General features: G+C 45.4%; 1 long non-coding RNA gene across 1 annotated transcript; it reads left to right on the top strand.

Moving 5' to 3' along the window:
* LOC142467698 (uncharacterized) lies at positions 1-26,940 on the top strand. Its single transcript, XR_012788478.1, has 3 exons — positions 1-67; positions 11,035-11,102; positions 26,677-26,940. It is a non-coding gene; the product is annotated as an uncharacterized LOC142467698 (long non-coding RNA).

The raw sequence follows: 26,940 nt of genomic DNA, 5'->3' as shown, positions 1-26,940 counted from the left end.
TGTCATGGCAACACAGTGGGTCAAAATGACAACGCGACGCTGCTGAAGGAAGGCCACTCTGCATAAGGTAAGATCTCCCCCAGCTTTATACACATGCACACATACACCTCTCCCCTCCCCCAGCTTTATACACACGCACGCACACACCTCTCCCCTCCCCCAGCTTTATACACACGCACGCACACTCCTCTCCCCTCCCCCAGCTATATACACACGCACGCACACACCTCTCCCCTCCCCCAGCTTTATACACACGCACACACCTCTCCCCCCCAGCTTTATACACACGCACGCACACATACACCTCTCCCCTCCCCCGGCTTTATACACACGCACACACCTCTCCCCTCCCCCAGCTTTATACACACGTACGCACACACCTCTACCCTCCCCCAGCTTTATACACACACACACGCACGCACACACACACCTCTCCCCTCCCCCAGCTTTATACACACGCACACACCTCTCCCCTCCCCCTGCTTTATACACATGCACCCACACACCTCTCCCCCCCAGCTTTATACACACGCACGCACACATACACCTCTCCCCTCCCCCAGCTTTATACACACGCACGCACACATACACCTCTCCCCCCCAGCTTTATACACACGCACACACACACACCTCTCCCCTCCCCCAGCTTTATACGCACGCACACACCTCTCCCCTCCCCCAGCTTTATACACATGCACGCACACTCCTCTCCCCTCCCCCAGCTATGTACACACGCACGCACACACCTCTCCCCTCCCCCAGCTTTATACACACGCACGCACACTCCTCTCCCCTCCCCCAGCTATATACACACGCACGCACACACCTCTCCCCTCCCCCAGCTTTATACACATGCACACACACACCTCTGCCCCCCAGCTTTATACACATGCACGCACACACTCTCCCCTCCCCCAGCTTTATACACATACACGCACACACCCCTCCTGTCCCCCAGCCAGACACCTCCTCCAGCTACAGACACCCTCCCCCATCCCTACTTTGGGGTGAGCATTGGTGCCGTCCTGCGCCGGTTCGGGGACTCCCCAGCTCCCTCCTTGAGCTCTCCCCTCTCCTGTTGAGCGGCATTTGGATCCCAGCGCCAAAAGCAAGATGGCGAGGAGGGAGCGTGGCCCCCCCCCCGACCTCCCCGAAGGCGAAGGGCCCAAGGCAACCACTTTGCCCTAAAGCCAGCCCTATCCTACTATCCTAGGAGGGTTGTTCATTAAAGCAGCCTGAACTGACATCTTATGGGGAACGGTTTACTGTTCATACCATGTGAGCCACAAGCGGTTTCAAAGTGCTAGTGATAGCATTCTACAGGAAAAACAATCAATGAAACAACATGAAATATTCATTTTACTGTACTTTCTGAAACTCTTGCTTTAATTGCTAGTCCGAAAATGTGCAAATATATTATCAAAAATTACTGCTTAACACGAAGTGAAACAGTTTTTTTTTTGGCATATGTGGGACCTTTCTCAATACAAATATAATCATCCCCGTGGTTGCAAGCCTCTCTTCTCTACGTTGTTTCAATGTTCTCATTTGATCTTCCCATCGTACTATTGGTCATCATCACGGTCTTTTGATACCCCTTGGTACCCAGTCCAGTACCATCCCTGTCCAACGATGGTTATTTCTTCTTGCAATATGTTTGGCCCAGCACCATTATCTTGTGATGATGTCACAGACTTTTGTTTGCTTTCTGAACCATTCATTCCTTTTCCTGTCTCTTCGGGTAATATCCAGCATACATCCCTCCATATTGTGTGTATGTATGTATGTATAGAATTGTATTTGTATATACAGTAATATGTGTACAACATGAATGAGTTTTAATTGTGCTTAGCTTGCTCCAAATAGTGTTCCATTACAGATACCAAATGTTCTTGCTCCTTCTATAATCCCTATGCTCACACACATTTTAAGTCCTCCCTCTACTCTGGTACCTTTCTCTCCTCTAAATATGGAACAGTTATACCATTACTCAAAAACAGCAAGCTTGACCCTACCTGTCTTTCTAACTATCGTACTGTTTCCCTCCTGCCTTTTGCCTCTAATCTCCTTGAATGTCTTGTATTCTCTTGCTTGCTCCATTTTCTCAACACCTATTCTTTACTAGACCCTCTACAATCTGGCTTCCGCACTGCTCACTCCACTGAAACAGCTCTCACTAAAATAACTATGACATCGATGCTGCCAAAGACACGGGTCATTACACTCTGCTCATATTAAATCGAACTGTTCTGGCCCAAGCACACCCTGGTAGAAGAGTAGGGACAATCAGGTTACTCAATTCCATATATCAAGCAAAGGAACCTTCTTACTTGCTGAAGTGTTTATTTGGGGCAACAACATACAAATAAAAAGGGGGGAAAAGTACTGAGGGAACACTGGGACATAAGAGTAATGGAGGGGAAGGGGAGCTATGAGGGAAGTGGGCTAATGCAAGGTATAGGGATAGGAAAAAATCAGTAGCTTTACCTGGATATGAGAGATGTCTGCTCAAGGTGGCTGCTGGTACTTAAAGACAGCATGCCGGTCTGTGGTAACGAAAAATGTACTGGGACAATACCACCTGGCAAGGGGAGGGGGAGTAGTCCATCCTGGTAAAAAGGTGGGGGGGGGTTGCCAAGGCAACTGGCTGAAGCCAAGAAACCCACAAGGGTCACAACATTGTTGCAAAAGCTAGGCTGAGGAGTGCTGACAGCCAGAAGACAGAAAAAACACAATCCTGTTCCAGGACACGACCTCTCTGCAGCATTTGATACTGTGGACCACCCTCTTCTCCTTCACATTCTACATACTCTTGGTATTCATAACAAAGCTCTATTCTGGGTCTCCTCTTACCTCTCCCATCATACTTTCAGTGTCTCTTTTGCTAACACCTCTATCGATCTCTCTTCTCTTTACACACTATCTCTAGGGGACCTAACCAAATTTCTTGGATTAAAATATCACCTTTATGCTGATGACACACAAATTTACTTTTCAACCCCTGACCTTACACCTGAATTGATGAAGCTCTGATTGGTGGAAATGCATATGCTGAATGCCCGGAAGAAGGAACAGACTCCTCATCGATCAGCGGTGTTGATATAGTATTGAACCACAAACTTCAGGAAACTGGCTTCACCAAGGAGTTTCTGAATGTCAGACCAAAGTTTCTGAATGTCTCTCTACTATATCATCCTGGATGGCCCTCCACCGACTTAAAGTTAACATGTCAAAATCAGAGCTCCTCATATTTCCTCCCAAACCTGGCCCTACTACCTCCTTCCACATTACTCTTGGAAATACGATCATTCACCTAGTAGCACAAGCACGCTGCCTAGGGGGTCACACTCGACTCCTCTCTAACATTCAAAAGGTAGCCAAAAACTGTCATTTTTTCCTCCGCAATATTACAAAGATTCACCCTTTCCTCTGTTGCTCGACTGCTAAAACTCTGACTCAGGCCCTCATTCTCTCCCATCTCAATTACTGTAACCTACTGCTGTCCGGCCTTCCTGCCTCTCACCTGTCTCCCCTACAATCTATCCTAAACGCTGCTGCCAGAATCACTCTACTCTTTCCTAGATCTGTCTCAGCGTCTGCCCTGCTGAAATCCCTCTCCTGGCTTCCTATCAAATCCCGTATCTCACACTCAATTCTCCTCCTCACTTTAAAAGTTTTACACTCTTCTGCTCCTCCTTACATCTCAGCCCTAATTTCTCGCTATATAACATCCCGACTCTGTTCAAGGATGTCTGCTCTCCACCCCTTTTGTATCTAAAGCCCTCTTCCGCCTTAAACCTTTCTCACTGACTGCCCCACACCTCTGGAATGCCCTTCCCCTCAATATCTGATTAGCACCATCCCTATCCAACTTTAAGACCCCCCTGCTTAAAGAAGCATATGAGTAGCACCGTGGCTAATACTCTACACCTCATACATAAACATTGGCCCCTTGCAGACGCACTTACCAGAATGCCCTACTGTCTTTGTAGGTTCTTCCTACCTACCAATTAGATTGTAAGCTCTTCGGAGCAGGGACTCCTTTTCCTAAATGTTACTTGTATGTCTTAAGCACTTCTTCCCATAATGTGTTATTTGTATTATTTAAATTATTTGTTATTTATATGATTGGCACGTGTATTACTGCTGTGAAGCTCTATGTACATTAATGGTGCAATATAAATAAATATTTTAAAAACAGAGACAGAACATAAAACACAGACAAAGCTCAGTTTTTAGCACATCCAGTGAGACTCATACACGGTACAGTGCCTAAATATATATGTATAAATATCTAATAAGTAAAATGGTCTTTTAGTTTGACATTTTTGGCCAAAATTGTTGTAAGCCCCTGAGCCAACGCCAAGGCAGACCACATATCAGGGGTCCCTAACGCTAATATAAATTCTTAATAACCTGTGAAATAACAGGAAGAATGATTTATAGTAAATCTGTCAATATTAGTTGCAAAGTTCTGAGTCTGACTGAAGCTTTTATTAACCTGTACATTACCAGGAAAAGCACTCTGTATTAGAGATGTCACAGCCAAACTGCAAGCAGGCAAGTTCCCCTGAGTGGAAGATGCTATGGAGTGAGCCCATAACCATTTAAATGTGGGAGGGGGTGAGCTTAAATTAGGAAGGAGGTTGCCACCCTCCAATCAGCCATGACTAGCTGGACAAGAATTGTAAAACATACTGGACACCTAACAAGCTCCTATTGAACCCCCAAAATGACCACAACATATATATAAGCATATGAGTGTCACAGAGGAGTGCTACTGAGCATGGCAATATATATTTTAAAACCAGAGACAGAACATAAAACACAGACAAAGCTCAGTTTTTAGCACATCCAGTGAGACTCATACACGGTACAGTGCCTAAATATATATGTATAAATATCTAATAAGTAAAATGGTCTTTTAGTTTGACATTTTTGGCCAAAATTGTTGTAAGCCCCTGAGCCAACGCCAAGGCAGACCACATATCAGGGGTCCCTAACGCTAATATAAATTCTTAATAACCTGTGAAATAACAGGAAGAATGATTTACAATAGGAGCTTGTTAGGTGTCCAGTATGTTTTGCAATATAAATAAAGACACACATACTGTACATACATACATACATACATCACAATGAGAATAGCACCAGATTTGTAAGTGTTCATATTTCCGGAACTACTACCCATAATGACCCTTTCAAACCGTTGATAAAGATCTTTTACCTGTTGACACATTGCATATTAGAGGGCAGTTTGGGTGAACACGTTGAATTACAGAGCAATGCAGGGCCCTGGTATTATTTTACAGTGCGGCATGCTCATTTATTAGAGTATATGCCACATGTTACACTTCAAGGGCATGGTGCACAGGCAGGACGGACATTGCAGCCGCAGGTAGTAGCTTCTTCGTGCTCCAGCCAGCGGCCTAAGCTGCGTCCATAGTATGGGCCACGCGGACGCGTCTGCACGCTGGGCGATCATACTGCCTCAAGGCAGTGATCGCGTCCATGTGGGGTGCGGGCGTGCGGAGGCAGGAAGGGGCGCGCGATGCGCGAGAAATCCGTTTTAACTGATTTCTTGCGCGATAGGGCGGTCACGTGAACGGTTCGCCCAATGAGGGTGAACCAGCTCTGTGACGTCACTGGGAACACCCCCAGGAACGCCCCCCTCGGCCTGAGTACTATGGCCATTTGATGGCTGGTTAAGGTATGAAATGATTGACAATATAATTGCCTCATAATGATCATTAGCTTTGATTAAAAACCAACAACCTCATTGTGCATTTCATTGATGGCTTTAATAAAGTAGTTAGAAAACATCTGACATTAAGTACTGCAGGTAATTTAAGGAATATCATGTTCTTTTTGCATTAATTCCTACATATTGAAGTTTATCTGCTCTAAAACAAACGCTGATAATTAAAGCTGTAGTTGTAATTCTATTTTTATACTGAAAATGTTGTTTGTTTTTCAGCCACTTTTCGTTTCCTGTAAAAGATCTTAGAACTGTTGTGTCCTCCATACTGAACCTTTCCACCCTGCAGAATTTTTTCTATTAATTAATTAATATTTGCTAGCGACAGGGCGTTTTGCAATCAATAATAAATTGGAAGTTCAGATAGGGAGTGGCAATACTTGAACATTACTGACTTAATCCAGATCCTTTCAATAAAATACTATATATAAGCCCTAAATAGGGTTGCCAGGTGGCTTCTCCAAAAATACTCTCACCTCTCTCCGCTCCATGCTGTTTCCTCCTCTCCTTGGCCCCACCCCCAGGCTCCTGACACCTCTGCCTGATTCGCTGCAACCAATCAGGATGTAGGAAGCTGCCCAACCCTCTAGCAACAGCCCTGCTCTCTCCCTACTTGGGGGAAATCCCCCCCCCCCGCCTAAGCCAGTCAGGTCACTATGTCAAGAGATGTAATACCGGACACATACATGTCCAACATTACCTCTAATACAGGACAGTCCAGTTCATCACTGGACACCTGGCAACTCTAGTCCCAAAGATGGAGGATATAGATTTTGACAGATTCAGAGGCTGTGTGTGTCAGCAGAAGGTCAGAGCGTGCGCAGTTCCCAGCATGGGGATAACGCATGATGGCAGCAGCTTCCGGGTGTAATCAGTTAGCCTGAGCTGACGGATTTAACAAGCCGTCTATGCAGACAGCCAGCGTCTCACACAGGGGGCTGAGAGGAGGTTGTCAGCCTGGAGTCCTGGGACAGCCTTAGGCTTTGTGAGGCCCAAGACGGCACGCTGGCATCCAAACCCCCTCCCGTAAAAAAAGGTTAAGGAGACTTACCTTGATGAGTGGCCTGCCAGTGTTGCGGTGACCCCGCACCGGGAAAAGGTAAGGCCTCGGATATAGCAGGCGCGAGCGACGGAGCGCATGCCGTTGCGCGCCTGTAGGAGAAGCGATTCGTGGCCTGTAGGATTCCTCTGATGTGGGCGGGGGGGAGGCGGGGCCATGATGTCACGTGAGCGGTTCGCCCTCATTGGCTGAGCCGTGCACGTGACACGGCCATCGTGCGACAAAATCAAACAAATTTGTCTTGCCAAAAATCGTCCGCGCCCTCTATGGCCGTCCACAAGTGCGCAGACCATAGCCGCAGCCTTAGACCCCTCTCACAAAGAAAAAAACACACACACCTACCTCTCGGTGAGGAGAAGCGCATTTCGTCTGGGGACCCAACGCTCCTTCCTCCTGTCAACGCTGGGATCCAACTTCTGCCCCACTGGAGGGGGCTATAGAGTATAGCACTTTTATCCCTGTTATGAATCTATCATGCAGTTCCATTTTACTCATTATCCAGAACATAAAGGGCCAGGAAACCCTGTCAAAAGCATTTTCTAAGTCAAGACTTAGCATTACCGCCTGCCTTTGTGTCACGGAAACAACAAATACAAACCGGCGCCTTGGAAAATACAGTCCGGTGAATGTCCAGATGTAATGATGGAGGTTAAACTTCTTTTAGGAAAATAAAGTCCTGTTCATCTGGATCGACTTTGTGGCTCCATGGATAACGTCCCGTGATATGTGTGTGTTTAACCCCCAAAGAGAAATCATAGTGTATACTGTTAAACTAAACAGACAAACGTAGAACACTGACTCACATCACGTACTAACACACACAAAACTACAACAACATCAAACATAAAACAAACAAACAAGGCTGTAATAACAATTTTAACCAATTTATATTATAGCTACACATGCAAACTCGCCCGAAAAGTGCTCAAAACTGTAGATAACTCACTTATCGAAGCTACCTGAATAGCTCCATAATATTGGGGTAGTGAATTCACCCTGTCACAAGGCGCGTTGCCATTATTTTGGCAAAAACCTTTATATTCGTATTTATCAGGGCTATAACCCTGTAGCTTGTGCATAGTGAAGGGTCGTTTCCTTCCTTTGATATTGCGGTTATCGAGGCCTTTAGTAGTTTGCCCGGTCTCACAGATCCTCTGAGCATTTTGTTAAATAATCCAACGAGGTAGTGTTTAAAAATTGCTGCATACTTTTCATAGTACAGGTTTGAAAACCCATCTGGCCCCAGTACGTTTGCTTTTTTGATGGATTTAACGGTTTCAAACTTCTTCCTCAGTAACTGGAGCACTCCAGGCGTCTGAGGCTTGCGAGTCTAGTGAGGGTAATTTACAACCTTTGAAATACTCGTCTTTAAAAAAAAAAAAAAAAATCAGTTCTGTATTATTAGATAATACTGTCTGCATTTGTTTTTAACTTCTAATGCAATTTTTAATGATTTTTTTAATGCACTGATCATCCTTTGGTTGTTAGAGCCACCATTTAGAAAGTACATTTCCACTTCCTCTTTTGAAACATGCTCTGACACACACCTTTTTGAGCTCTGCCCTTTGACAACAAAGTATCACAAACAGGTCTCTTGATGTGTTCCAAACAGCAGACTGTCTATTACTCTCAAAGATATAACTATAATGTGTTACACTTAGTACAGCTCAATCCTCTTATAACGCTGTGCTTGGGGTCAAAAGAATCACATTTCGTTATAAGCGGATCGCATTAGAACTAATGTACAATTGTATGCATTGTACAATAAAGTATTTAAGACACCAATAATCGTGTTGAAAAGTATTCATACATACGAAAATTGGGAGCCACACTTGCTTCGCGTTATAAGCGGATTCGCGTTGTAACGGTTCGCGTTATAACGGGGTTGAGCTGTAATATAATGTTTCATATCAGCTGTAGTATTTCACAGACTGCAGCACAAAGTTAGAAGGCGGCCATTTTGTTAGGCACACAATATGCATTTTTCAGATTTATAACAAGAGCACCAAACAATTGCCAGCTTTGGTAAAAATGTAGAATTATACATTGTTACATGCTTTACATATAAAAATAATAAGAAAGAAAAAGGGGTAACGTAATATTGCTGCTTTAAGGCAACTAAACTGTCTAAGGTTACACATCTGTAGTTGGATCATTGTCCAGTCAATTTAACAAAACTTGGTGTCTGACAAAAAAGAGTAGATATATAAAAAAAAAGTTATTTATAATAACATCAAAAGACATGAATATAACAAACAGAAATGAATAACATGTGTAAACGTGTACCAGTTGCCAAGTAATTAACATGAAATACATTTTATATTACAATCCTTTAAAAAAAGAAAAAAAAAGAAACATGAACCGTGGTTTGAGACGAGCATGAAATCTGCAAACTCCCCCAGTTGGAATAAAGTCTACAAACTGTGTTTATGAAAACAGTACATCGATGCCGACCAAATCCTGCCTGCAAGGTTTTTGTAATATTTATGTTCCTTCTTGGAGGCATCTTCAGGATTTTAATGCAACACATTGTCCAGGATCACAGAGCAGGTTAGATTCTTATTACAGTTACTTGGGTGATACGGGGAACCTTTGACAGCACCAGTGTTGAATCCCAGCACAGAGCTACTGTAGTAAATGGACACACTGTATCATTAACCGGCTAAACCCAGATCTACAAAAGTTACGTTACTTGGCGGGATGTTAATCCTAACCGCGTAACTTCAAAGGTCAATAAGGTAACGTTAAGTCATTTTCTTCCATGAAGATCATTGCTCAACTAGAACGTCTGTTAGTGATGGCATGCAAATAATGTGCAAAGGATGTGTTACATTAACAGCACATACCCACAATAGTGCGCTAAGGCTAATGTGGGCACTTAGTCTTACGTTATTTAAGGCAGGGGTGCTCAACTTCAATCCTTAAGCCCCCCTCAACAGGTCAGGTTTTCAGAATGACTGAGCCTCTGATTGAGCCACCTGTGCTGAAGCAGGGACTGATTGAGCCACCTGTGCTGAAGAAGGGATATCCTGAAGACCTGACCTGTGGGGGGGGGGGGAGGGGCTTGATGACAGGAGTTGAGCACCACTGAGTTAAGTCATACCTAAACTTGCCGCAACTCATATCCAGACCCTGAAATAGTCATTTTACAGGGTTTGCATGGGTGTAGCACCACAGTTAGTGGTGGAGTTAAGTAGCACCGTGTGACTCCCATCCATCATAGCACTGTGTGATCCATCCATCTCATCTGGATCAGAGTAACGCTAAGACATACTTAAATGTCACGTTATTGGAAGATAATATTAAAAAAAGGTTGGAGAAATTCAGATAGCACTAGCGCCCACTGCCAAGGGAATTAGATCAATTAGGCCATCCAACATAGGATAGCAAGCAAACACTTGGTGTGAATGTGTAAGGTAATCAAAGACCCTCATACCCGCAGTGTACAGAATTCCTCAATTATGGACAGGAGTTACATAAAAAATAGATACCCGTAGAAAGCACTCATGTGCATTAATGTAAGGATGCTAGGAACCTGTGCATGGGAACGTAGAGGAAGATGGCATAGGGATAATTATCCCCAGCAAACGCTGGACAATAAAAACAGCGCAGAGGCATAAATTAGCAAATAAGAAATGTATTAATGGCAATGCATAACAAACTACTTTGGGGAAAACCAGTGGTGGATTAAGACCATCTGGGGCAACTTTGCACCAATACTTTGGGGGCCTTTCCTCGAGGCGGCCCTCCTCCTGCAGCGTCGCGGCTTCATGATGTTGGGGCATCATGTGATCTCATGTTGTCATGGCAACACGCCGCTTTGGGGGAGGGCCGCTCTGGAGAAGGTAAGAGATAACACTCTCACACACACACACCTTACTTTGGGTGAGGTCCGAAGACTCTTCAGCTCCCTCCTACGGTCAGGTGGAAGTTAGATCCTGGCGCCAACAGAGTATGGCATATAGTGACTGCCAAGCTGCTGCCTTGGGAGCTATAGTACTGGCCCTCCTCAACCTATAGAGGCCCCTAACCTTGGGGGGCCCCAGGCACGTGCCTAGTGTGTAATCCGGCAGTGGGAAAAAGATCTGACATTTAGATTCCTAAGGGAGCCTTCATCAGGGATAAAGGTGAGATTATGGATGATACCTTGAATATTGTTTACATTTTGTAATTCTCACTTTATTGCAATGTCTCTCACCACCAAAATTCAATCTAGTGCAAACCAGGAGGCCCCGACGATTCCACTTCCCAATGGAAAGTACCCCTGCGAGTAGCAGCTAAAAGGTAGGCAACTTATTCGCCAAAGCTCGAATGTACAGTGAAAATGGCATTTATTCGCTTGCAAATCTTATCAAACTAATCTATGTACGAATAAACTATACAGGTGAATATTTTAAAACTTTGTTGGAACGAAAAGAAGAGAAATGGCGGGTTTTCATGCTTCCCGGCGGGTTTTTAATCGAAAACCGCACGGACGAATATTTGCGGCTTGGGCTGAGCTTTGATATAATGTCCCGTTACTAGTAGTAGCATCTTTCTTCAACATCACGGGAAAGCCTTTAATAAGCATCCACATTCCTACCCTTTGGTATAAAACTGACTCTTTATGATGATGCTGGAATATGCTTAAATATCTGGCTAGTATAGTACCTTTGCCACAGTCTCCTTACAACGCCATTCCTGTAAAAGGAGCAGGTCAAACAACTTTCAACCTCATATAACCTTAAAGGACAGGGGTGAGCAGCTGCAGGGCCACCAACTGATCAGGTTTTGAGGATATCCCAGCTTCAGCACAGGTGGCTCCATTTGTCCTGAAGCAGGGACTGATTGAGCCACCTGTGCTGAAGCAGGGACTGATTGAGCCACCTGTGCTGAAGCAGGGATATCCTGCAAACCTGACATGATAGTGGCCCTTCAGGACTGGAGTTGCCCATCACTGGGTTAGGACATACATTATCCAAAAATGAATCTTCTGTGCAGATGAACATGCAACATAGGAATCCAAGTTGGTCAACCATTTTATTCACAGTAAATTTACAGTCTTTAGACTTGAATGCGTCAAACCGCAACAAAGTAAATATTCTACTTATTTGGTCATCTTTGTTCAATTCCCAACGGAGCCGCAATAAAGAAAAACCCAGTGCAGTGCAATTGAAAAAGTATGGGGCAATGGGTAATGTAAAACATGCTTTCGGCATTGTGCGTCTTCTGTGCTGGCGTTTTATTAATGCTTCGAGAAAATACGTCCGGAATGAAAATGATGTAGTACTTTATAAATGGCAACCATATGATAAAGGCAAAAGAGGCTTTTCCTGTTATTCACACAGACTTGTTCTGGCCACTTCTCGCGTCCTATTTGTTTTTGCATGAAGTGGGAAATATAAATCGGAATTTGCGTGTCACTCAGGTGAAACCACATACATAAACATGAAATGTTCCAAGAGCTGGGGCTCCTGCAGATAGTGACCAGTACTATGCAAGAGTGCAGTCTCAGTGCTATGGAGTGTCAAATGTAGACTGTGCTAAAAAAAGCTGTGGAATGCGGCAGGTGTAAGCTAATAGGGCTCCATGTTAAAATGGACAAGAAGCAAAAAGTAACACACTGTGTGCTGCTTTTCATGTCATTACCCAGAATCCCAGGCTGCAGTTGAAGCTTTGTATGCTAAGATAAGGGTGCTCAACTCCCGCCCTCCAATAAGTCAGGTTTTCAGGATATTCCTACTTCAGCACAGGTGGCTGAATCAGTCCCCGCTTCAGCACAGGTGGCTCAATCAGCCACCTGTCCTGAAGCTGGGATACAACAAAAGACAGGGGTGCCCAATGCTACATCCAATTGACAAATATATATCGTAATAAGTATAACGTTTAAAAACTTAACCAAGTATTTAACCAACTTAAATAACCAAGTAATTATTATTATTATTGAAGTATTTAAACGTTATACTTATTACCATATATGTTTTTCTCTGAGATGTCTACTTTTCTTACAGTTTATATATAATCTCTCATGCAATTCAGTCTACTTCCCAATTACTTCTCTACATCTGCTATATCTCCAACCTCGATAATACGCCAGGAATGGTCTCCTTCAGAACCCACAAACTACACAAAGGTGACCAGTTTCAGCAAGTGCTTGTTGTCCTGGGATTCAAACTAGTGGGTCCCCTGGACCTAAACTGTTCTATTTTTAGCATCAGGGACACAGCGGTTCTCCAGACACTCACCACTATAGTTAATGGTGCCTCAGCCGGACATTTAAATGGCCATCCAATAGGAAGTCGCAAACAATGATGTCACGGCCCAAGATTCGTCTGCCATTTTGTTTTCACTGGTGGGGAAATAAATACTGGTACCTTTACTGGTGAGTACCTTTGAAATCAGGGGTTCCCAGGTCTAGAAATAGCATGGGGGAACCCCCAAACCAAATCATGTTAAAAAAAGAAAAAAAAGAAGAGCAGACGGTACTGGGGTTTTGAAGCCAACCGGAATATATTACAATGACCAAAAGTTGTAGAAAAAATGTATAGCAACCAAACCAATAAAATGGGTCCACCTAACCACAATGCACCACGTGTGTCTGAAATATACAGCTATCTGACTTTTTCGTATCCACCTTTTTCATCATTTGTAATTATCAACCATGACATAGCACTACTAGTTTTAATAACACATCAGTAATCGGTGTACTTACAGCACAAATTCACACTGTAATATGACAGCCAAATATCATTAAATATAATGGTGAGTGCTAAGGATTATAGCTTTGATTTATATATTATTGTTTACTTATAATCTAAGGCTCAGATCCACCAAGCTCCATTGTTACTTCATTTGGCGTTAGCCTAACTTTGCGTCACGCCAACACTAACAGTGTGTGTGTCACATGACCATGTTTTCAAGAGCACAGTACTAACTATAACGGAGGTTAGTGATAATGCCAGGCACATGATATACAAATGAGGCGTTATCATAAAGTATAAAGCATATCCACTAAAGTCCTTTAAGGTTAACACAGGTATTTGTTTTCCCAAAAAAGTTACATTTATTATGGGGTGAACAGCAGACAGATTATAGTAAAGCTACTATTCATCCCGCAATAAACATGAGTTCTTTTGTAGAACAGTGTTGAGTACAGCCGGGCCCCGCTAATACGGCGGGTTCTGTTCTATAGCCCCGCCGGAAAGCGGAACCGGTGATTTTTGGCGTCTGCGCAGATCTGCAATTCCCCCTTCTGTGCATGCGCGACCTCCATTCTGCGCATGCGCAACCTCGGCACCCCCCCCCCCCTCTCGGTACCGCTGTATGAGTGAAATACCGAAAAGCGGGGCGCCGAAAAGCGGGGCCCTACAGTTCCTGGCCTCTATTGTACTTGGATGGGTGTAACAGCACAGTTAGACATAATTTAAATAACATAGCATTATTTCCAATCCATTTCTTGTCCTCTGTCTCTCTCCTCTTCAGCAATTGCTCTATTTCTATTAGCCCCAAGACTGGCATAACGTCACGTCATTGGAAGATAATGCAACGTTATGCTTCAATACCATGACCAGCCTATGCAAGTGAGTTCTAGTTCAGACATGCTTGCATATTATTATCTTTGAGTATACCATGTTAACTCAGGGAGCAGCACATCCGTTCCTGCTTTAGGTAATGCCATTTTATGACCCCTGATTTAACGGAGCTTCGTGTATCTAGCCACTGGAGTCAAGCACTGTCAGATGTAACAAAAATACACTAGTATAACTGGAATACATTAAGAAGTTTCCAGTCTCATATGCCCACAATGTTTAATGTTGATTTCCAGAAGGGTTCATTCAAGGTGGTCCAGATTGTACTGTTTAGAAGAGAAGAGGTGAGCCTGTAAACCATTAGCCCTAATTCTATCATGCGATCCAAGAGCCTGAAAGACTTTGGTGTCAAACTACAACAAAGACTGACTAGAACAGCTAATACACATCCTTCACACTGTGGATTCCGAGGTTTGCTTCATTCCCTTGCAAACTAACCATAAGGCACATGCTTTTGGCAACAGTTTATTACTTTGCATCGTTTTCATTAGGCCTTTAATATTAATGTCTTCCTTTGGGTTTAAACTACTAAGAATAAAAGATCAGAAAAAAAAGACCCTATTAAATGAAAAGGCTTGAAATGTGTTATTTCTACAGTTGCATGCTGTCTCCGCACGAGCAATTTGCATGTCGTCAGATCTCAGCTCACCCGAAGAATTCCAGAAAAAGACAGTAAATAATATAGTTATTTGTGGCTGCTCTTTGAGATCTGTTTTGGATAAATTGTCCCTCTGTGTTTAGCATTTAAAGAACTAAAATATTAACACGAATGACAACTCAGGACAAATATATATATATATATATATCTTATACTATATTAGTGAAAGCACTGTATGTTTGCCTGCCTGCCTGCATGCATGCCTGCCTGCTGGATGTCCGGTGTCCCTAGCGGCAATCTCATTGGTCCCTTGGCCCGCCCGCCCCCGCACACCTCTCATTGGCCTCACACACTCACACCACCCCCTTGGCCCGCCCCCCACACCTCTCATTGGCCTGAGGCGGAGTGACGGGCCAAAGGTCCAAAAAAATAAATAAAACACACACACACACACACACACACACACACCTCTCTCCCCTCTCCAAATCACCTTTTCGCCCTCCCCAGCGGCATCACCTCTTCCCCCTCCCCAGCGGCATCACCTCTTCCCCCTCCCCAGCGGCATCACCTCTTCCCCCTCCCCAGCGGCATCACCTCTTCCCCCTCCCCAGCGGCATCACCTCTTCCCCCTCCCCAGCGGCATCACCTCTTCCCCCTCCCCAGCGGCATCACCTCTTCCCCCTCCCCAGCGGCATCACCTCTTCCCCCTCCCCAGCGGCATCACCTCTCCCCCCTCACCGCTCCAAATCACCTCTCCCCGCTCCAAATCACCTCTCCCCGCTCCAAATCACCTCTCCCCCCTCCCCGCTCCAAATCACCTCGCTTCCCGCAGCTGCCACGCGGCGCGTAAGATGGCGGACCCCCTTCCTCCCTCGCGGCGCCGAGTCAGACGGTGGCGGCGCCCGGAAGTACAGGTAGGTGTCGCTCCCCACCTCCGGCGCCAAACGGAACTGAGAAAGGGCGCATCAACTGAGGTGTGTGTGTGTGTGTGTGTGTGTGTGTGTGTGTGTCACTGTCCACTGCCCCCCCCTCCTATCCACTGCCCCCCCCTCCTGTCCACTGCCCCCCCCTCCTGTCCACTGCCCCCCCCTCCTGTCCACTGCGTCCCCCCTCCTGTCCACTGCGTCCCCCCTCCTGTCCCCCCTCCTGTCCACTGCCCCCCCCCTCCTGTCCACTGCCCCCCCCCTCCTGTCCACTGCCCCCCCCCTCCTGTCCACTGCCCCCCCCTCCTGTCCACTGCCCCCCCCCTCCTGTCCACTGCCCCCCCTCCTGTCCACTGCCCCCCCTCCTGTCCACTGCCCCCCCTCCTGTCCACTGCCCCCCCCTCCTGTCCACTGCCCCCCCCCTCCTGTCCACTGCCCCCTCCCTCCTGTCCACTGCCCCCCCCCTCCTGTCCACTGCCCCCCCCTCCTGTCCACTGCCCCCCCCCTCCTGTCCACTGCCCCCTCCCTCCTGTCCACTGCCCCCCCCCTCCTGTCCACTGCCCCCCCCTCCTGTCCACTGCCCCCCCCTCCTGTCCACTGCCCCCCCCTCCTGTCCACTGCCCCTCCCCTCCTGTCCACTGCCCCCCCCTCCTGTCCACTGCCCCCCCCTCCTGTCCACTGCCCCCCCCCTCCTGTCCACTGCCCCCCCCCCTCCTGTCCACTGCCCCCCCCCTCCTGTCCACTGCCCCCCCCTCCTGTCCACTGCCCCCTCCCTCCTGTCCACTGCCCCCCCCTCCTGTCCACTGCCCCCCCCTCCTGTCCACTGCCCCCCCCCTCCTGTCCACTGCCCCCCCCCTCCTGTCCACTGCCCCCCCCCTCCTGTCCACTGCAGGAAATGCAGGGGGAGGAATCCATGCCTTTGAGGCGCCCCCCCCCCTCCCTTTGACGCCCCCCCCCCTCCCTTTGACGCCCCCCCCCCCCTCCCTTTGACGCCCCCCCCCCTCCCTTTGACGCCCCCCCCTCCCTTTGACGCCCCCCCCTCCCTTTGACGCCCCCCCCTCCCTTTGACGCCCCCCCCCCTCCCTTTGACGCCCCCCCCCCTCCCTTTGACGCCCCCCCCCTCCCTTTGACGCCCCCCCCCTCCCTTTGACGCCCCCCCCCCTCCCTTTGACGCCCCCCCCCTCCCTTTGACGCCCCCCCCCTCCCTTTGACGCCCCCCCCTCCCTTTGACGCCCCCCCCCCCTCCCTTTGACGCCCCCCCCCCCTCCCTTTGACGCCCCCCCCCTCCCTTTGACGCCCCCCCCTGCCTTTGACGCCCCCCCCTGCCTTTGACGCCCCGCGCGCACACACTGACTGACTGCCGCACGCACGCACACACTGACTGACGCGCACACAAAGCCTGACTGACGCACGCACACACTGACTGAGGCACACACTGACTGTGTGTGCGTCAGTCAGTCTGTGTGTGTTTGTGTTTCTGCCTCAGACTCACTGACGCGCGAGCAAACACACAGTGACTGACGCACACACGCTACATGAAGCTGTAAAGGAGGGAGGGAGGGGGGGGACTGGATTGATGTGAATGGGGGACAAACAGAGAGAGGGGGGAGGAGAGAGAGGAACGGGAACATTACATCCCGGGCAACGCCGGGTCTCTCAGCTAGTATATATATATATATGCAGACCTGTCTAAGACATGCAAATGAACATACAGTAATATTTACAGTTGCTATATATATATATGTATATATATATATATATATATATATATATATATATATATATATATATATATTAACATACACACCCAGCAAGCTCAAACGCCCACACCCACCTGTTAATTTAATTTCTGACTGGAATCAGTTGTATGGAGGTTGTGGCACCTCCCCCAGAGCTCACGTCACCTCCCCCTTTTTAATTGTGGATCTTCTCCTCTTGCTGCAGGTAATGAATCTATTATGGTTCTTCCCCCTCACACAGAGGTATAGGGAACTAATGCAGTGTAGTGTAGGACTTGCACTTATTATGGTTTACCTTGACTATTTGGTGTGCAAGCTTATGATGTTTTGGCCAAAATTTCTAACTAAAAAAACATATTTTAATATTAATAGCATTAGCATTATTATTTACACTGAAGCATCATTTCTTGTAATTATTACCATGTATGTTTTGTCATTTGGATGTAGCACTGGGCACCCCCTGTGTTTGCTCTATATATATATATGGTTATTGAGGCAAAAAGTGACACTGTGTGCTCATTTGCATGTCATTTCCCAGAATCCCTTGTTGCAGTGGAAGTGCTGTATGCTGGGTGATAATGGGGAAAGGCGGGGTTGCAGACCTGCCTAAGACATGCAGATGAGCATACAGTTATATTTGCATATATATATATATATATATATATATATATATATATATATATATATATATATAATCAAAAAATAAATAGATGATACCGTTCTGTGGCTAACGAAATGCTTTTATTTGTGCGAGCTTTCGAGATACACTGATCTCTTCTTCCGGCGATGTTATATATATATATATAGCAACTGTAAATATTACTGTATGTTCATTTGCATGTCTTAGACAGGTCTGCAATATATATCTCAATAAGAAAATTCCTATAATAGTCCCATAATAATCCCACTGATAAACTTGAGCTGGAAAACGTTATGAATCCCCCAAATGATAATTACAGGCGGTCCTCGGTTATCTGACGCAATGCGTTACTCAAAATGGCATCGGATAGCGAAGCGTCGTAAAGTGAATCACATGTTCCCATAGGAACACAGTTTAAATCAAAGGTTCCGTTCCTGAAGGCATTTTTAAAAGTAAAATATTTAAAAGTAAAATACACAAATTATTTCACGCAGACAATAAGATATGCAGCACACACATAAATTATGATGTAAACATTATATTTATTGATTTCAGAACTGTATAATAAAACTATATTCTGTACAGTAATGTACATTATGAGTAAAAAAACAACAAACATCAATTATTGGAGGAAGATGATTGGGGGGGGAGATCTTCAACAAATATCGGACTTCTTGGAGGTGATGTAGGTGAATTGAATGTTTGGGCCTCTTGAAGAAGCTCTTCAATGAAGTCTGGATAGAACCTTTCCTTTTCTGCCTGTAGATCTCTCTCTATTTTAGGTTGGACACCCTGCGACTGATTGAAGAACTCCGTTCAATGTTGAGGTCATTTTCCTCAAATATGGACAGTGCGCTATCAATGTGCTTGAATGCCGCAGTCAACATTTTGGTTGATAAAGATTTACATGGCTGTCCCACTTCAGCAGATTGTGGGTCTCTTCTTCAGCAATTTTTTGCTGTTCTAATTGCATGAGGTCTTCATTGCTCAGCTCGTTAGAATGTGAGGCGAGCAACTCCTCAATATCCTCGGTTTCCACCTCCAAGTTGAGATCTCTTGCCATTTGCACAACAGTTTCTGTAACCTCTGCAACAGTCTCTGTAAGGCCTTGGACATCTGAGACAAAATCAGGGCACAATTTACACCAAACTCCATTTAAATTGGATTGTTGGACCTCATTCCATGCCTCTCCGATATTTCTTACTGCATGGAGAGTGTTGTAACCCTTCCAAAATTCTTTCAAGATGGCACCTCCTTTCACATCAGTTGCTCTGATGGCCTGGGCAAATGTTTGCCTAAGATAGTAGGCCTTGAATGAAGCGATAACCCCATAGTCCATCGGCTGTATCAATGAGGTGGTGTTGGGGGGTATGAACACCAGAATGACGTTTGGATGGTGGTCATCCAGGTACACGGGATGGCTGGGAGCAATGTCCAGGAGCAGCAATGCTTTAAAATCAAGCGTTGCTATCACGGTATTCAGAAAGCCTCGATAACCAGTGATAGCAAAATTCCCAAAACGAGGGAGTAGCCAGCGATGTGATGGTCACATCTCTCTAAAGGGCTCACCCGGCGACCTGCAGCGATCTTGCTGGCGCATATCTCGCCAGCGATCGCAAGATTTTAATATCAATTTTAAAACTAGTGTAGATGAGCAGGGGGTCTCCGGAGCAGAACCGCATTTATTTGAGGTCTGGGACCCCCTGCTTCCTGAGATACAGACCCCATTATGGGGTACCAGTATTTTTCTATATGGGGTTTATTTACAAGGACAAATAATACACTAACAGGCCCACCGTCCCTTTAAGTCAAAACAAATCATAAAATAAACTCCTACTCCTCTTAGGAGACTAACTACACATTCAGCTTCAACCCTTACTACCTGGATGGACAGCTATGCTGGTTACCACCCCAAACAGACACTATTATAGCTGAACATATACTGTACAGTCTCTGAACACAGCAATAAAGTGTTTTGCTTCTATGTTACTCCAGGGTTTGGAGCAGACGTCCCCACTTCAGCGCGGCCTTGCGGCCTTCCTTCCTAGGGGAGCTCAGCCCCACGAGAGCTCAGATAATCTCTCCTCTGTAAGTCCAATGTTAAGAACAGGACATCCTCGCTTCAGCACGGTCTTGCGTCCTTCCATCTTCCTGGGATTAACAACCCAGGCAGTCCCACCGTCCAGCGGGCCTTAGGGACTGTACCAGCTTTCCTTGCTGGGGAGAACTCTTCTCTGCCCCCCCCTTCTCTGGGAACAGCAGTCTCCCTGTCCCTTTGTTGAGAAATCTTCGGTTGTGACGTCAGGGGAGAGTGAGGAACTTCACCGGCTAAAGACACCGGTTCCAGTGTGACTACAAGTTCCTGTAAGCTGCAGTTCCAGATCTAATGTTTCATTCATATGACCGGAGCAGGAGCATTCATATTGGCCAGCCAGCTTCTCCCTGGCTGTCCAATAGGAACGCTCCTACTCTGGTCACGTGGTTCCCCAGCTCCCACCGGCATCCGCTATGTGGTGTGTTCCGCTGCTCCCACCAGCTGAACAAGGACGCCTTCGGCTGCCACCACCACCAGTATGTCTGCTGCGGCTGCCACGATGTCACCGCGGTCCTCCTCACCCTCTGCAGCAGTCTTCATCACCCTCTGCCACCAGCTGCAGGTAAGTGTTCAAATCTTCAGCTACTCGGAAATTATCCGGCGCCGGTTCCAGCCCCCTGCTGCCGGGTCCGGGTAATTTCCCGGGTAGCTGAAAAAGCGCCGGGTAAGCTGGGTACCGGGTAATTACCCGGTACTTGGTACATCACTACAATAAACAGAAGGTGGCCACCAGGTGTAAGTGTAACACAGGGACCCCAAATGGTCCTAAAGCGATGAAGTGATTGAGTGGGTGTAGGCGAGGAGATGTGGAAGACGGTGTTAGCAAGATAAATAAGAAACACAGCAACAGAACTGGATTATTCCTGACGGGAAACCAATTTAGAAGAGAAACTAAAAAAAAAAATTAAAAGAAAGCGCGCATGCCAAAAAAATAAACAAACAGAAAATCTAGAGAACTTTAATAATAAGACCCATAACCTGGATGGAAGGTCAAAAAATACACAATAAAAACAAAGAAGATCCAATATAGCAATAAACTGGAAGCCCAGAAAGGTCACGCAATACTACAGAACCAAATTACTTTATGGCAACCACAAAGTCTGTTTGGGAATAAAGTCCATATAAAGTGCCAAAGTCTTCGACTGAGCCACTGATTGAGCCACCTGTGCTGTAGCATGGATATCCTGAAAACCTGACCTGTTGGTGGCCCTTGAGGACTGGAGTTGGCCACTTCTGACTTAGGTGGCTCAATCAGTCCCTGCTTCAGCACATGTGGCTCAATCAGAGGCTCAGTATTTGAGCCACCTGTGCTGAAGCAGGGAGATTCAGAATCCTTACCTGTTGGTAGCTTGTGGACTGGAGTTGGCCACCCCTGCTGTAAAGTCTCTAGTAACACCCTTTCTCGAATATCCTTCCTTGTCCTTCAAGATTTTTTCTTTGTGAAAACTTGATCAAGACTGCCACCTATGCCTGCTCCATTAAAATGAAGAAATACAACTCTACAGTCAATACTGCAAATAGTAAATAGCTACTGAAAATGATGACTATTACAATAAAAACCTGTGTAATATTACCAAACAGATCTATAAATAATAAACTTCTATATCTGACCTATTCCAGCCAACCACAAGTCAATAAACCTGCATGTTGCATATATATTTATCTCTGACAATGTTTTAACATATTCACTTTAATCTTACGATGCCTCTGTACTTTCCTTCTGCTTCAATCGGACACCGGCAGTGAAAAAATAAGCTGAAGCGGAAGGAAAGTACAGAGGCATTGCGAGACGCTGTGGGGTGACGCCAGCTCGTGGCAGGAGCTGCATGCGTTCTTCATCTGACCACGTGCACCTTGCATCTTCTGGACTCCTCCACCCCCGGTGATGACTCCCTATAGAGATTTCTCTCCAATGTGTGTGTGTTTTTTAAATCCTGTAAGTGCAATTCCTTGGGACTGCTTGTTATATTAAATGCACCTTTTAATTATACAGTTACATGCTATGGAGCCTGCGCTTCCTTTTGTCTATATATGTGCATGTCATTTCCCAGAATCCCTTGCTGCAGTGGAAGTGCTGTGTGATAATGGGGAAAGGTGGGGTTGCAGACCTGCCTAAGACATGCAGATGAGCATACAGTTGTATTTACATTTGCATATTTGCTTTGCTGTGGAGGGTTTTTGTCACTTTTTGTACTCACCATAACTTAACTCAGTATTATGGTTGGCCCATCCTTTAGCTTCTTTGCATACCCAGTTAATCAACCCCACACTGATGAGACCCATTAAGGTCGAAACAGCTGTCTGTGGGTGGTTTTCTGGGTATGCACCTTAACCCTGGCTGTGCTCAAAGCTGTGACCATGCAGCAAGCTTAAGCCTATAGGGAACCATGTTAAAAATGGGTTTTGAAGCAAAAAGTGGCACTGTGTGCTCATTTGCATGTCATTTCCCAGAATCCCTTGCTGCAGTGGAAGTGCTATGTGCTGGGTGATAATGGGGAAAGGCAGAGTTGCAGACCTGCTTAAGACATGCAGATGAGCATACAGTTGTATTTACATTTGCATATATATATATATATATATATATATATATATATATATATATATATATATATATATATATATATATACACACACACATACACATACACATAGTATATATATATATATAATCCAATGTGCAAAACAACTCACAAGAGGCAATGAATATAGATTACTGCAAGATATGTACTGATATTTATACGAAGGCTGCAAGGTGCAAGGTGTTTTCCTGGAGAATTCTTCCAGATGTGGCAGCTGAAAAAAGGTGGTAACCTGATTTTGGTAGTCCGTGGTTCTCAAGTGAGAAATGTTTATGAAATCTTCTAAATTTGTGAATTTCGTCAATGTAAATTTACAGACACACTATTGTGGCGAGTGGGAGAAAGGGACAAATTCACTTATTTATTTATAAAATGTTTAACCAGGAAGTAATACATGGAGAGGTACCTCTCATTTTCAAGTATGTTCTGGGCACAGAGTTATAACAATACATGGTTACATTAAAAGAACAGGGTTATACAGTCAATTCACAGACATTTCATGGACAGTTAGAGTTGGAAAATTGGGTACAGGGGATAAAAGGGCTGGAGAGTTTCAGATTTGAAATAGAGAAGCTTTAACTCCATCAAACATCAGCGAACGGCAGCAAATGTCTCACACCCTTTGGCTGCCCTTCGGCTATGCGCCTTTGGGGCGACGCAGATGTAGAATGAAGGGGTTCAGATTGACTGCAGCTGTGATTTTAAAGTCTTTCATCTCTTCACGGCTGGACAACCCCTCTGGTAGTAAAGAGATTAGACTCTGACATAGATTTTTTCATGATAAAAAAAAAAGGATATTATTTTTCTAACAGCAATTATAAAAGGTTTCATGTATTTTGCGGCTTGCAAAAATCCCCGGGTTACTTAAAAACCTTTACTAAGTTTGTCTATGATTTTACTCGATACCGTTTCACTGGAGACAATTTAGCAATTAACAGCTGAAAACATTTTTCTCTAAAGCATTCAAAGGAACACATCAATTTGTAAACCTTCAAAAACTCCTTAAAAGGTTGGTTACTAGAAACTAATCTTGTTAGTGTTATGCAGGATGAGACCTAAGTGCACTTTAAACCAACTCAAAGTAATTTGCCTCAATATGATACTGTGCATTACTGAACTAGAATTGACGCAGCAATCCTGTTGAATTTTTTATTGATTATTTACATAATTGAAAGCGGGGAGACCCTTCAGGGGTAAACCTGCTAAATTGAGCTCCAGAGTACCCCCCGGTTCTTGAGATAACTTACTGGTTTAGTAAATAATAATAACTTTGTTTCATATCGCTCTTTTCTCCCAATGGGACACAAAGTGCTTCACAATTACAGTACAGCGCGCAGTACGCAGCACATAGGAATGTTACAGACACCGTCCCTGCCCAGATGAGCTTACAGTCTATATTTTTGGTACCTGAGTCGCAGGGAGATATAATGACTTGCCCAAGGTCACACGGAGACTGCAGCCAAATCACAGCATGACCAGTATGCAGGTCCTAACACTACCTGTGAGTATTTTCATTTACCTCTACAGTGGAGGGAGAAGGGTCTCAGTGGACCTGTCCTGCACAGGTACATGGAAAAACCTGCTACTTAAAAAGTAGGGAGGAGTGAGCTTAAGCCCAGGGAGGAGGGGCCACCAACCTCCAACTAACTGATACCAGTTTACAATTAAATAACACACAATCCCTGCAAGCTCTAACCCCAGCACCCACCACATCATATATATATATATATGTGTGCCAAAGGGTGCCCCCTCCTCCCTGGGTCTAAGCTCACTCCTCACCACTTTTTAAGTAGCAGGTAGTGTTAGGACCTTCATACTGGTCATGCCGTGACGTGGCTGCAGGCTAAAAACAGTTTAAACTTGCCTATCTTGCCTATCTTGGGGCTGCTGCCCATCCTCTCGCTACCGGGCCCGGCTCTCCTCAGCTGCGGGCCTCCCTCACTGACACCTAACACTGTCCCATACCGAGCTTCTGACATCGGCCTGCACCGGGCCTCCCTCTCATGCCAGCGCGTGCCTGAAGCTGAGCCCAGGTTGCCTCCGGCATGGTCCAACATCAGAGAGTCCTGGCGCACGCTGACGTCAGAAGCTCGCTGTGGGACAGTGTTAGGTGTCGTTAGGGAGGCCCGCAGCTGGGGAGAGTCGGGGGGCCCGGCGGCGAGAAGTCGGGCTCAACTTGCAACGCCACATGTCCCAGGACACTTATCCCGGCTCTCTGCCCCTGTCGGAGGACCTGCCTACGGAGGTATCTCAGGAAGCAGGGGGTCACCAGAGCTGAAACTAACGCAATTCAGCTCAGGAGACCCCCTGCTTCAACACCTATAATAAGAAAAATGTAAAAAGATGAAACCGGTACTGCTGCTTTAAAGAATCCATAATGGGCGTTCATGGCTTACAACATTGATTTATTTTATAGCATTGGAACTGTGGAGGGGTTCCTCTGGAGCTGAACAATGCAATGTCTCCAGAGATTACCTAGTTCTCGAGATACTTGCCGGTTGTTAATAGTGTTTCAGCTCACGCTAGAATTAAAAATGGCCACCACATCTTCTGGGTCTCGCAACCTCCTTGCTTGCAGCTTGCTATTGATTGGCCATTTAAATACCCATGGAGAACACTAGTAACTACACCAGGGGTTGCCAACTCCAGTCCTCACGGGCTACCAACAGGTCAGGTTTTAAGGAAATCCCTGCTTCAGCATAGGTGGCTCAATTACTGGCTCAGCCAAAGAGCCTGCTTCAGCACAGGTGGCTCAGTTGAAGACTAGGCCACTCATTAAGCCACCTGGGCTGAAGCAGAGACATCCTGAAAACCTGACCTGTTGGTGGCCCTTGAGGACTGGAGTTGGCAACTCCTGAACCACACCTTTAAGTATCTCCAGAACTAGGCGGTGTATAGAGCTGAAAGTAGCTCCGTTCAGCTTTGGAGGACCTCCGGGTTCCAAATTCAGTAAAAAAAAAAAAAAAAAAAAAAACATAGGCAGGATTTCTGTTTAATTCAACTAGTAATAAGACCCTTCCCTTCTTTGAATTTTGCATTGCAATTGTAAGGGTTGTAAATAACAATACAACCGCTAAGCGATTTCCCATAACATCTCACAGCATTGCGCTAAATACTGCAACATAACCCTGTCTATTGAATTAAGTTCTCATCATTTCTGAGAGTAATTAAAAGTTCTCACGCATCACATGGGTCATTTAATTAGCTGCCGGCACGAAACCATTAAGTGTTAGATTTTTCTCTAACAAAGAATTGCCTCTCTTTATATTTTCCTACTATCTTGCAACAAAGTGATATCATTGCGTAAAATAATCGACATACACTGATGATTTTGTTGATGTTCCTTTGACTTTAGACTTGAATAATATAGAATTCACCACTAGTGGTCACTGGTGTACTATTTGTGCAAAGCATTTTATCACACAGAGAATGGAAATAACATGACAAGCTTCATAGCAAAACATCACTTGTGTAAAGATGGGATATTCCTGAAATTGAGAAACGTGTGTGGAGGGGGGGGGGGGGGGTTGAAGGGAGGGGGAAGGGATCCATTAAATATTGCTTTTTAGCTCACAGAAAAAGAAAAGCCCTCATTAAAGGTTAACTTCAAAATGTACGCAGCACTTTACAACATTACAATAGGAGGCAGGGTTACCCAGAGCCTTCTTGCAATTACATTTCATTTTCTGTTTTTAATTCATTTATTTTATTTACAGATTTATATATTTACGTCTCTTACCATCTCCTCCTGCAAGGTCCCATCAACATGGCTCCGCAATGTGAAATGGCACCAATGAACATAGGAAACACAATCCTGTTTGTACTATTTGTAAACAATGGAAATGTGGTGTAAAACGAGAACTGTTCAACAATTGCACAAGTATGATTTTTTTTGGTAGCCTTCAATAGAAAGTGTCAATTCTGCATCTGCCCCACGCCCTAAATCCTGTTCTACCCTGCTTTGTGTACTTATCATTAAA

This window comes from Ascaphus truei, chromosome 16 (genome assembly GCF_040206685.1).
Source record: "Ascaphus truei isolate aAscTru1 chromosome 16, aAscTru1.hap1, whole genome shotgun sequence".
Classification (NCBI taxonomy): domain Eukaryota; kingdom Metazoa; phylum Chordata; class Amphibia; order Anura; family Ascaphidae; genus Ascaphus; species Ascaphus truei.
The sequence above is the reverse complement of the archived record's forward strand: the minus strand, read 5'-3'. Positions and strand labels throughout refer to the sequence as shown.